General features: G+C 41.2%; 1 protein-coding gene across 7 annotated transcripts in view; it reads left to right on the top strand.

Moving 5' to 3' along the window:
• Window positions 1–13,155, top strand: part of SORCS2 (sortilin related VPS10 domain containing receptor 2) — a 546,630-nt gene that overhangs the window by 80,071 nt on the left and 453,404 nt on the right. The window contains exon 1 of one of the 7 annotated variants that reach the window (XM_061468510.1): window positions 9,898–9,955. The exons of the other annotated variants lie outside the window; for them this stretch is intronic. The gene's annotated coding sequence lies outside the window, so the exon portion shown is untranslated. Of the gene's footprint in view, window positions 1–9,897; window positions 9,956–13,155 lie in introns of those variants that run through there. 7 annotated transcript variants of the gene reach the window in all.

The following is a 13,155-nucleotide window of genomic DNA, read 5'->3' as shown; positions in this document are numbered from 1 at the left end:
GAAGAGGGTACCTACAGACAGCTTCACCATCTGTATATCTGATGCTGGTATTGTTGACTGCTTACACAGACTTTGCTTTCTGGTTTTGGGAAGAATCACAGCAGTTAATGTCATGGATTCTGAGATGCCAAATAAACAGATTATTTCCTGGTTTTCAGCTGCGTCTTTACCTTTTAAAGTGAAAAAAGAGGAGAAGGTACAGTATGTCATCAGATCTCATTACGAAACCTCTGTGCTATTGAGGTGGGACTAGTAACAGTTCAGGAGCATTCTTGATCCTTTGCTGCTATAAAGAACATAAAAATTACATTAGATGTTAGTATAAACTTCTTCACTGTGATAACCATTGGTGGTTAAGCATTTTAACAGGTGCCCAGACAAATTGTGGGATCCCCACTTTTTGGCCAGGTACAACCCTCAGCAGCCTGCTCTAACTTGGAAGCTGACCCTTCTTTCAGCAAGGAATTGGACCTGATGACTTCTAGAGATACTTTCCCTTATATTCCATGATTCTTCATAATACATCTGGCTATTTGGAGATGGATTTATCACTTGTTATTCCACTAAATTCACTTATCTAAAAGATCTGTCTGCATGCCGTTACAGTAGGTGGAGATGTTAATTTTGACTTCAGTTGGAATTAGTACATGTTCTAAGTCTCTGTAGTCCTGTTCCAATGCCCATTAAATCAGACCTTTTATGACTCCAATTCATTTCTCTAATTTCTCTGCTCCCTTTATACGTGTGACTTCTATATGTGTGTAGGAGGCAGTTCCACACTATCGCTGTATGGAAAAAAAACCACTATTTCTTAGCCTGAAAGTTTATCTACTTTTTTAATTTGTATTCCTTTTCATTGCCTTCCCTCTGCTGTTTGATCCAAGTTTGTCAAACCATTTATATGAAGCAGAAACAGTAAAAAACCCATCTTGAATAAAAGAGCTTAGTACGTAACACCGGATTGGGAACTGTCAACCATGACAGAAGATGAAAGTGTTGCAATTTAAATAGGCGTCCTGGGCAGTGTATTTCTACCTCATCCCTGATGCTAATGTGCCTGGGCTGTGATAGCAAAAGACATTCTGCATGCAGAAGTTACAGCCTCTTCCAAGAGCAGGACTGGTGTGCAGTGGATTATTTCTCAAAACTTGCTGACTAGCAGCAAGCCTTTGGCTGGCTTAACAGCATCCTTCAACCCAGCTGAGGAGCTTGCCCGGCGATCTCGTTGCTCCTGAGAGGAGCCAGATTTGAGCTAGTGACCTGGAGGTGAAAAGCTCTGTATTCCATTAGCTGTTCTCTGGGGGATGTTCTGTCTTTCCAACTTTAACTGTTTAAGGAGAAGTGAACTATTGATAAAAAAGAAATCAGACCCCGTCCCCCAAGGTTTCCTCCCTCACCCTGTCTACCTGTAGCTTGACAGTTTGGATAGTAAAGAAATCAGTTATTTACTATCATTTTACTGCAGCTGAGCAGCAAAATGTCACAACATCTCTCTAATATAGTCTTTAGCTCCAGATTGTGCAAGACACTGCTTTAAAATGGCTGGAAATATGCATGACTGCAGCAAGCAGAAAAATTGTAGCTAACAGCCTTGCAATCAAGTCAAGATGACTATATATAAATATTTCCTAATATTTGCACCTCTTCTATTTTGAGAGCAGTATTTTTTCTACTTGTAGGCTGGATTCTTCTTGTAGGTTTTATTAGCATGAGGAGGAAAATTTGGCTGCTGAGGTCTGTCCTTTGCGGTTCTCACAGTTTTACAGTTGCTAGCTGTGTAACCCTTTTTATTGCTGGCAGGTGCTGCTGAGGTTTGTTAGCACAGGGTTGAGTGGGACTAACCTCTGAACTGTCTGTAACAGCTAGAAGTCTTATCAATTAACAAACAAGTGGAATAATTCTCTTTATCTTAGCACTTTCTTCTCTGCGACAGTGGTTATGGTTTCACTGCATCGATAAAGGCAACCCAGAAGCTGCCCTTCAAAGCAAACACACAGGCAGTACCAGCAGCAAGCTGGCACATAGAAGCACAGGGCTCCTCAGGGTGCATCTTCTTGAACCTGCTGTGTGCTGGAGCCTGCTCTGTCTTGCCTAGTGGTAAGGGGGTGCATTGTGTTTGTAGCCACTTCACAGACTCTTCTTTAGAACACCTAGCCAATGACATAACCTCCCTGGGTGATGGAGATTGGAGCATCTCTGAGTCTACACAAGAGATAGTTTGTTTCAATAAAGATAATGTTGGCTGTAAAAAGCAGATAGTGGACTTTCCCATGAGCTTAATTCTTTTTCCCTGGAGGGTATATAGTATAGGAAATTAGTTTTATTCCTGGCATTTCTGCCTTGAATGATGAGTGAGAATGGGTGATTCTACTTGAAAGAGCAGAAGATAAAAAATGAGCACTGATATTGATATATATATTTTTAACAAACCTGCTGAATCATTTCTGTTCAGGTGCTCCTGAGTGTGGCCATATTCAGCAGCCTGTTAGAATGAATCCAAGCAAGACATCTCTTGCTGTGTATGGAGAATCGATTTGAATGGATAGTGTGGAATGTGGGAGTCTGCCACTAGAGCCGTGATACCACCAGTGGAGCTGGATGGCATTCCTTGTGAAGCCTGACAGGGTGCCTCAGTACAGTATAGCTCTGCCAGCTGTCTCTCTTCCATGGAGTGTAGCAGAGTCCATTTAGATTCAATTTTGTTTTTCTTCTTTGATGAGTATTTAATAACCATTTCCAAATCTCTGCACAGTTGGAAAGTGACATTGTCAAGAACAGGTGCAGTCAGATGAAATTATGTGGTAATGCTTGCTTGTAGCAGTGCTGGGAAGAAGTAAAGCGGAAAAGTTTTATTTCCTTCAGGGCAGAGCCGGCTAAATGAAATTGAGATATCCTGAGATAAAATAATTACCCTCTTGGTTTTGGCTCACTTGCCATCATGAGAGAAATGGGATGGCATTTTCAGCTAGGAATAAGAAGTCATATATTATCACCCCAACCTTGATACCAGCTTACTGCACAACATTGAAAAAAAGTCACTTGGACAGATGGTCAGTTTACTTGCTCTACAACCAGATGCTTATATATGCCACCCAGGTTCTTAAGGCAAACCCACAGCTCTGCTTTTGATTCTAGACACTCAACATTTCCAGCACTTGCTTTTTGGGTAAGTAAGTTTACTGATACAGGCATTTGGGACTGAACATTTTAGCTTTATTTTTGCTGTAGGAACTCTCTGGGCTGCTGCAAGGAAAATTAGTGGAACCTAGAGGTGTTCAGCATCTTCAGAAATGATTTCTTTGGTTTCTTAGTTTCTACCTGGTTAAATTGGAGGCAGTAATTCTTCTCTCAGTGTGTTGTTTTGAGGCTTTTAATCAATTAGAGCTGGGTACTGCAGGATATCGAACATCATGTGCTTTGATGGATATTAACAGATGAACAGGCAGAGCACCTGGTACAAGAAGGGATCTTAATATCGGCAGTTGCTTTGAGGTCTTTTCTATGAGATGCTATGCAAGTGTTAAGGCTTATTAACATCTATCTTAATGCTAGCAATCCACTGCACTGTCAGTGGGGACTAGCTGTTTGTGGCAGTGTTCTTTTATTCATGATATGTTTTACTGCTTTTTCTCTGATCTTTTCCACTGACTGTTTCATCTAAATGTTTTGATGAACTCTGTGAGTGCTCAAAAGCCTCCCTTCTTGCAACTCTCTGCTATCCTTTTCTCTGTTTTCTTTTTCTGATACTCCACCTTTTAGCATTGCTTTGTCAGTGCAGCAAAACAGCAGGCACAGCAATCTCTGTCCTTCAGAGCAAAAGCATTACAGGGGTTAGGTGTTGTAAAAATACACATCGAATGAACAATTCCCATTAGAAAATCAGTTCGTTGACTGAGGGAAAGTAGCTGGGGAGGAAGGGAAGAAAAAGGCTTACTTAAAGTTGTTCCCCATTAAGTCCTTGTTAGTGTGAACAACTGAAGTCTGTGGAAACTCTCTAACCTCCTTGCCTTAACCATGAACCTCTTATTCATTGCTTCAGCTCCCTTTTTGCTAATAGATGGGTTAACTCAGTAGATGGCAGTCTCTTTCCTCCGAGTCAGTGCAGAGAGGCAGTGAGCGGAGCTGTGAGGTGGTTCTGCAGATGCCCTCTTTGGGAGAAGATACGAAACCCGCAGCCTGGTGAACTGGGGTCAGGTAGGATTGCTGCCCAGATTTCATGAACATAGGTGTGTTCCCGCCCAATGGCTGTAGCTTTCATAATTACATCTCATCTTTCCAAGTTAACAGTTGCTATCTTTATTATACCATGAAGTCTGAAAACAATACAGGCATGAGATCCAGGCCTTGTCTCACTAAAGGTAGTGTTACACTGGAGCTGCTCTTCATTCACATATGGAAGTGGAAGGGGGGATTGATCCTAACCTTGTCTTTAGCAGGTGCTTGTCCAAAAAGATGAGAAAAGGCCTGTGAAGGTAAGTAATGTGGGTAAAACTCTAGTGACAAATGACATATGAGGAGGTGTGCTACTCCTAGGTGCAGCTTCTCACACAGAGACAGCTATCCTCATGGAATAAAAGCTCTTCTGTTTCATTCACGTTGTGGTAATTGCAGCAAAATCCTGCACTGTGTTTAGTATAACACCAAACATAATTTACTTTGCGCTTTATACTAATTAAATGCTTAACATTTTATTAAAGTATTTTGCAAAGAAATGAAATCTGGTGCACGTTGCTTGATTTCACGTTAAAATATTGAAAGTTTTTACTCCTAAATTAATGAATTAGGCTTAAAAAGTCATTAATGAGATTTAAAAAGACTCTCAAATGTATTTTGAAGTTGGTTTGTTTTTGGCTTTTGAGTGAGGTTCTGTATGGTTTGACTTATTCCAAGAGAAATCAGGGGTGCTTTTAAACACTGCTTTGGGTTGTCTTCATGTTAGCTTGAGGAAGCAAGTCAATTTTAGCTGCAGACACCATCATACCATGAAAGAAACTCAGTGCTGGAATTTCCAGTTGAGGGTCAAATCATACAATCCTAGAATGGTTTGTGTTGGAAGGGACCTTAAACATCATGTAGTTCCAAACCTCCTGCCATGGGCAGGGACCCCTTCCACTAGACCAGGTTGCTCCAAGCCCTGTCCAACCTGGCCTTGAGCACTGCCAGGGATGGGGCAGCCACAGCTTCTCTGGGCATCCTGTGCCAGTGTCTCACCACCCTCACAGAAAAGAACTTCTCTCTAATCTAAATCTACCCTCTCTGAGCTTAAAACCATCCCCTCTTGCCCTGTCACTACATGCCCTTGTAAAAAGTCCCTCTTTTGATGCAGCCCAGGATGCAGTTGGCTTGCTGGGCTGCAAGCACACATTGCTGGGTCATGTTGACCTTGTCAATCAACACCCCCAAGTCTTTCTCCTTAGGGCTGTTTTTAGTAATAGTAAGTAATAAATAAATGAATAGTAGGCTAGATTTGAAGATAAAAACTGCGTGGTTTTTCCTTTCTTTTTTTTTTATTCTCATTAGCAAGTACAGTGACCAGAGCATCAATGTGTCTGTGAGACAGTGAATCCATTACTAATCGGACAGCTGCCTGTTATACCAGCTGGAGTTTGTCTAGACCTCTAGCTTTCAGTCTTATGCAATGTGTGCTGCAGTAGTCAGGCTTGCAGGTCATATACATATGGATGATCCTTGTCTCTCTTCCATTAGTATAGAAGAACATACATGTCTGAATGGATTAGTTAGAGTTCACTCTAAAATGTCCTTGCTTATCATTTTTGCCCTCTGAGTTTAAATAATCATAATAATAATATAAAATTAGCTGTTAATAGCTCCAGTTTTGGAGCCCCGGATACATTTTGGCTAAGTATTTTGCACCCTGGATTTTGAGATACTGTACGCTGCCACAGTATTACCTGCTTCGAATTCTTCTGTCTTCTACCTGTCAGTGCATCATTTTATGCTCCACTAAGTGGTGGGAATAGCAAAACCATCTGTTTATTACTCCTGTAGGTGTTGTGTGAAATATGAATGAAACATCTCATGTCTAAAAGAGTCATTGTCAACTGAGCCCAGCTGGTATGGCTGTATTCTGCCCAGAGTCCAGTTTCTTCCTTCAGTTGCTATGCTTATTCTCAGCTCAGTACTTTTTCAAGCAAATGTCTAACCTGTGATTCAAGATTTTCTGTTTATTCACTTTTCCCCTACATCTCAACTTTACGGTTGAGATCCTTGCTGAGACATTAACTGTGCCACAAAGTCATTTGATTTTATCCTTGAGGCACAGCTAAGTGAATGTTAGATGTGCGTATACCTACAAATGAGGGAAAGAGAGGCATTTGATATGTATTACAGGAAGTTAATGAATGTTTTAAAGAACTGTTTTTTTCCCCACACTGTCTTTACTGAAATAACTTCCATCAAAAGTTTTCTCCACCAGGTCTAGTGTTCCATCTCCATCAAAGGTATTTGTATTGTTCTTCCTTTTGGCAGAAAGAATTGTTCCTTGGGAAGTCATCATTGTCAGTGCTGCACAGATAGATGGCAATGGATTCTAAAATAGCAGGTTAATATCCCTGTCTGACAGGATTAAATGCTTAACAGTGATTCTTGCTTTTACAGCTATCAGTGTAAGAGATGCCATATGCAATGCTAAAGATGTGACATTGTTCAGGTTGCCTTTTGGAGAATGATTAAATGACATGCTTAAATCCTTTGTGGCCTCACAGGTTTGATTGTACTGAGTGATACAGCGGAACAGAGCAGCTAAAGCTTATGTGAGGAACAACAGCTAAGCACATATCTGAAATTCAGTTTATACTTGAAAGTTGCAGGAGGAAGGAACAGCACGTGGAGTTTTCATTTGCGACTAAGAAACTGAAATGTTGTAAATCTGTTTCTGGTGTAAGCTTTCCCACAGTCCTCATGAAGGCACTCATCCCTTTGGGCTGAAAAAGACTGGATGAAAACACATTCAGTAAAACCTGAGCCTGCATCATCTGTTGAGACTTCAGGGTAAGATTCTGTTTGTGAATATAAGTATCTGAATAGAGTTGTCTGCATGTGAAGTAGGAGTCTAAGCTTCTATTACAGAGTCAGTAAAGATCTCATTATAAGGATCAAAAGCTATTAAGCTTCTAAAGCAACGCAGTCTAGGGCTGTTCAGCTAACCAAATTTAAGTGCCTATTTTAGGATAAGCTGAGCAGCTGACATGGACTCTGTTGACTGTAATGAGTGCTCAGGTGACTTCACATCTGAATGCCTGTGTGTGGTACCTACATATAGGTGTCTATCTGTGAGCTGGCTCCAGGTCTCTCTCTATGCAGTTTACAGTGACACAAACTGGACCATTGCAACACAACAGAGAAAGGTTTGGCTTGTTGATTGAGCTGTCAGGGTTGGGCAGACCCAGAGCTGAAGGTGGGTTGTTTTCTGCTTACAGACTTGCGTGGGCTTTCATGTTGTACACCCGAGACATTGACAGAACAGCTGAGCTGTAGGATTTTGAGGCTATCATAGGCATGTAGGTACTGAAACAGAGGTTGATGTCTAAATATCTTGAGGATTCAGGCCTTGGCACTGTGCAGTGGTCACTGACATTTATTTAAAAGCAGTGTTTGGAGCGGTATTTTGGTCCACTTATAGAATCATAGACTCATAGAATAGTTAGGTTTGGAAAGGACCTTAAGATCATCTAGTTCCAACCCCCCTGACAGGGGCAGGGACACCTCACACTAAACCATCGCACCCAAGGCCTCGTCCAACCTGGTTTTGAACACTGCCAGGGATGGAGCATTCGCAACTTCCTTGCGCAACCCATTCCAGTGCCTCACCACCCTTACATTAAAGAACGTCCTCCTTACATCCAGTCTAAACCTCCCCTGTTTAAGTTTTAACCCATTACCCCTTGTCCTATCACTGCAGTCACTAATGGAGTGTCCTTCCCCAGTATCCCTATAGGCCCCCTTCAGATACTGGAAGGCTGCTAGGAGGTCTCCACGCAGCCTTCTCTTCTCCAGGCTGAACAGCCCCAACTTTCTCAGCCTGTCTTCATACAGGAGGTGCTCCAGTCCCCTGATCATCCTCGTGGCCTCCTCTGGACTTGTTCCAACAGTTCCATGTCCTTTTTATGTTGAGGACACCAGAACTGCACACAATACTCCAAGTGAGGTCTCCTGAGAGCAGAGTAAAGGGGCAGGATCACCTCCTTCGACCTGCTGGTCACGCTCCTTTTGATGCAGCCCAGGATACAGTTGGCTTTCTGGGCTGCGAGTGCACACTGCCAGCTCATGTTAAGTTTCTATTCCTAGCATAGAATTAAATAGTCATGCTATATGATATTCATACTAGGACATTGCAGAAGACAGTGCTGCCAGAGATCTCAAGTGCTAAAATAGCCATCATCTCTCCAAAGTCAAATCAGCTGAACCAGTATATTTGGAGAAGAGCTTGGAAGGGTGGAGCACGGTTGGTAAGTGCTCGGTGGCTTCATCTACCATTGTCCTATTGATTGATAGTGCTATTGATCTGGGTTCTGTTACAGATGTTTAAGGAACTTCATGTTTCAGTTTTTCTCCAGTATGGAGGCAGGAAGAGTGCTTACTCTGGTGTTTCCAGCCGTTTGGCTGTTAATCTGTAATCCCTTAATGTTTTTCAGTGTCATGTATTATTTCACATATAGAAATGACATCATTAACTAACAATATTAAGGATATGAGAATTCTTAGACTAGATTTTAATATATGATTATGTGTTTCTTTTAAACTGAGAAGTTGCAGCTGTCTGGCATAAGCCGTCTGCCATGAAGAGCAAAACCTGTGATACTTTTGTCGTGTAGCCTTAGGAGATCCCTGTAACGGGAAATTAACTCTTATATAATCAGGAATCTAACACTTCACAGTAGGATAAAGTACAAACCTGTAGGTTTGTATTATGTGCAGTTTCCAAGCTTGTAGGACGTGAGCAGGTTTGGGTCAGCCCTGATTCCAAAAAGCTGACTTAAAGTTCAGAACTCTGGAAAGCTGCTGGTGTTTTCTTTGCTTAATAAAGCAAACTGTAAGTCAAACATTTAATCACAGCATTCTGGTAACAGGGGGCCTGTTTTAATACAGCTCTTTTATTGGCCTCTTTGTAGTTCAGGAATAATAAAGGTGATCCTGGCGGATAAGGTGTTTTCAATGCGAGTCTCATGTGGAACCTTTCTTTTCAGACCCACGCCTTGTATAACAGTATGAATCACCGTCACGAGAGCTGTTCTGATCTATGGTGGTTTTTCCAGTAGGGAAATAACCTGCTGAGTTTATTAATGTTTGTCTAATTTACATTGTTAGGGTCATTTTTTTAAATAGCCCTGTCTGCTTGCTTTATTGCCGGCACGTGTTGGGAGGAGGGATGCCAGAGTGCAAGCTCTACTTATTTGTGAGTGGAGTGGGAAGCTGAGCCTTGCTTCTTCCCAGGTGCTCTCTGAGCAGAGAAAATCTTCCAGGCTTCAGTCTCTGAAGGCCTGCACACCACCATAGGTGTATGTGCTTCAGCACGGTTTGTGAGGTCCTCGAAAGACCTTTGTAACAGCAGGGCAGGGAGATAGGGAGATGGGAGAATGGGACTTGTGTGCTCAGCAGGGAGATGACACAACACCCATCTCAATATTTTATATGGGAGCCTGTGCTGTCCTTCTTCTTACAGGTGTTGCATATATCAATTAGTGAGGGGGGATTTTTGCAGCAGTCTGGGTGCTAGTCATTTGGCAGTGCCTGTAGAATTCAGTGCAGTCTTCCTTGTGCTGCTTGGGGTGGAGAGGAAGCCCAGGAGTGGTGCTGGGGGATGCTGTGGTGTTTCTAAAGGGCTTGTCCAGCTTCTCTGAAATATCCTTCTCCTCTGAGGGGCAGAAGATGTTTTTCTGTGTCACTGCAGGAGACTGTATCACATCGATTACTACCATTCCTAGCAGTAATACAGGTGAGACTATTTAGTTGAAAAGGCTGATGTAGAGGTCAGACTGAAATTCTGGTGGGGACTTCTTTTCCCTTGTTCATTTTCAAGGCAGAATAAACAAAAGGAAAAGGCAATACTACAACTGAAATCTAGCAGATCAAGTTATGATCTTTGTTTTCCAGTGAAAATCTGGACTCTCTCTTTGATTTGCTGGCTACACTGGATTTACTACAGTGAGACAAGGATTTGATCAAACTGCTGTAAGTTTCTGTGAACTGTTTTTAATTGATGTCTGTCTCTCTGCATATGCATGTTCAAGGGATATGTGGAAAGTTGCCTGTGTTTGACTAAAATCATATTTCATTGTTGTAGTGACAGAACTAATTCAGGTTTGCAGTTTCTATTACTAAATCTTTTTACCTGAGACGGTCTGAGCTATAGCATCTGTTGAGTTTACCAACAAGGAGCAGTGAGGTGCTGTGTCCTGTAGTGCATCCAGCCAGGCAGGTAGGCCTGAGGTAGAGATCAGGAAAAATCTGGATCACTACTCTTTCTGAGTTTATATTAAGCTTCTGAGTTAAATTTGATTTGTTCACTAGTACAACATTATATACAGATTCCTCAGAGAAGTGTGGTTAAATGACCGATTCTCCTTGTGTAAATATATTGCAGTATTTAAGGTTTTGAGGTTATTTGGATTTTGGATAAGAAGGAGCTCTGAAACAGCTGTTTAATCTGGTACACTGGCTGCCCTTAGTTCTATATTAGACCGTAAGGAAGAAGTTACAGGCAACATTTTCCTAGGCACGGAATTTTTTGCCTTCTCTTTGTGTGGACAGCTGCTCAGCTGCAGGTAAAAAACATTATAGTTTATGGGGCTGCCAGCTGGAGCCAATTAAAATCTAATGGACCAGAGTTGGCACTAAAATATCTTATTCTGCCCTAGCAATGTGGAGGTTTTGTTCTCTGCTTATACATGATAAAAAAGGTTTACAGTGTTGTTAAGAAAGAAATTTAGTTCCCATTTGCAAACCAAAGACATGTTTGAATTTAAAATCTGACACAGAAATGTTACAATTTGGGTCCTTTAATGAAGTCATGGTTCTACTGAGTGTGAAGAGTTGTGATTGAGGGACTTTCCATGCCTAACGGTGTTCTCTCCTAAATACGTGGGATGGAAGCAGAGTATGACTTGCTTTGGTCATACCTAGGAACAAATGCAAGTCTTGAGAGAGGATCTGTCTTTTAGTCCTGACTGCCTCAAGCAAAAAAAAGCTAGGACAAGACTAGGTGCTTGAGTTACAGTATTGGAGAGTGAAAAATCATTATTATTGAGAGTAACATGGACAAAGAGATGTGGATGGGCTGTGCTGGGGGGACAGAAAAGAGAGTAAGAGCTCAGCAAAAAGAATTGATTTTTGGAAAAAGAATTCAGTTCATTTGAACTGGAAGAAGATGTTGTTTGTTATTGAGCGGTATGATTCAGGCTAGCCTCTTAGTGCAAACCTAAGGGCTTAAAAGGTGATTTTTTTTTTTTTTTTTTTTTTTTTTTTGCTTTTCCAAAAAGAATTATTTTCAAAGATTGGATTAAGAATTTTTTTAATTGAGTTTTGAAAGTGGGGAAATTTATTTTTCTTTTTTCCAAAGCATAAAATTTCACCAACACTGCATGAAGTGTGGCTCATGTAGGCAATCTTTCCATCTAGAAAGCCTTTCTATTTCTTTGTATACTTTTATATTCTACTATACTATAATACTTATTTATTTCTTTTTACCTAAGTGCATTTCACTTCATGTATTCAGTGAGAATATCTGATCAGTCAGCAACCAAGGTTTATATGATAAACAGGAACTCAGTTGCTTATGTTTCTCTACATTCTTAAAGGTTCTTCAGAGCACAAAAGATACCCTGATAACAGATACAAAAGTAATCCTGTAGATGAATGCAAAAGGAAGGAGATGATGCTTAAGGCATGAGCTTGGAGCATAATGTCCCATGGTTTCTGCAAACAAGCAGACTGCATTTGAAAGACTAGTGTGAATAGTGGTCATTTGAAAGTGGTCATTGAAAAGTGGTCAAACTTAGACCCTATTTCTCTGTTTGCTGTTCATGGGGTATATATAAGCTGCTTTTAAACTTTCTGCCATTTATTCAAAGAGTGCTGTACTCAAAGACTGGTCAACATGGCTGATTTTAATTCTGAATTGACCTGTTTTCACCCAGATATGGGCTATTTCGTGCATGTATTCATGATGTGGGTGGTCAAATTGCTGTAGAAGGAAGTAAAGAGGACTGGGAACAGCATGAAAGAACATGTTTACAGATACTGGTATGGAACAGATTAAGAACAGAACTGTGTATTTGGATGAAGTACTTCAGAATGTCAGAGGAGGGTCACAAAATCTAGGGTGCATTACTGTGGTAATGGTAACCACAGACAGTTGACGTTTGTCTTGTTTTGACTTGTCATGGTGTTTCAATGGTTCCTGGGTGACCAGTCTTCTTGCAGATGTACTTTCCACTGCTGTTGAGATGTACGTATTTACTTGCTGTCTTGACTGAATGCAACCTCAGATCATCTTGAGGCGCATTTACTGTTAGACCACTTGGAGGTGAAGCTGCAGCGCTCAGAGAACTGTCCAAAGCAGAATGAGACTGGGGCCAGGCCTAATATAGTCCTATTTTTCTACACAACCTGCACTAACCCCCCCCCCCCCCCCCCAGTTTTCCTTTTCTAAAGCCTTTTGGGACAATTTCCATCTGTTTTTGCAAAAAAGTTAATGGCATTAGACGTAGTTTCGTAGATCTTTACATAGTTAAAACTATCTAGTTCTGCTCCTTATGATAATTTCAGCTCCTCTCACTACTGAAACCAAGGGTTCAAACAGAACTGGAGATCATAACAGCTGCAGAGTGGACCTTGGGCACAGGACTACGATATGCTCTCAGGAAACCATTGGAAATCCTGCAGAGGTGGAGTTGTTATGCCTGTATCACAGCCAGAGCACTTCCCTCTCTGAACTTGTCAATGTGTCACTTATAATAGGCATTAAATTTAATATTTGGAGGGACACACAACTTCATAATATTAATAAAAGCTTCATAATGTTAAAGAGAAAGTTATAACCTAATTGGAGAATGAATGTAGACTTTTTTGGCTGCTCTTCAGGCAGGAGATTTATTAGAAGACCTGTAGTACTCTAATTCCTAATCCATCTCCTCT

This window comes from Pezoporus flaviventris, unplaced genomic scaffold (genome assembly GCF_033815535.1).
Source record: "Pezoporus flaviventris isolate CSIRO_AGI_PZ_B2104156 unplaced genomic scaffold, CSIRO_AGI_Pfla_v1 ptg000002l, whole genome shotgun sequence".
Classification (NCBI taxonomy): Eukaryota; Metazoa; Chordata; class Aves; order Psittaciformes; family Psittacidae; genus Pezoporus; species Pezoporus flaviventris.
The sequence above is the reverse complement of the archived record's forward strand: the minus strand, read 5'-3'. Positions and strand labels throughout refer to the sequence as shown.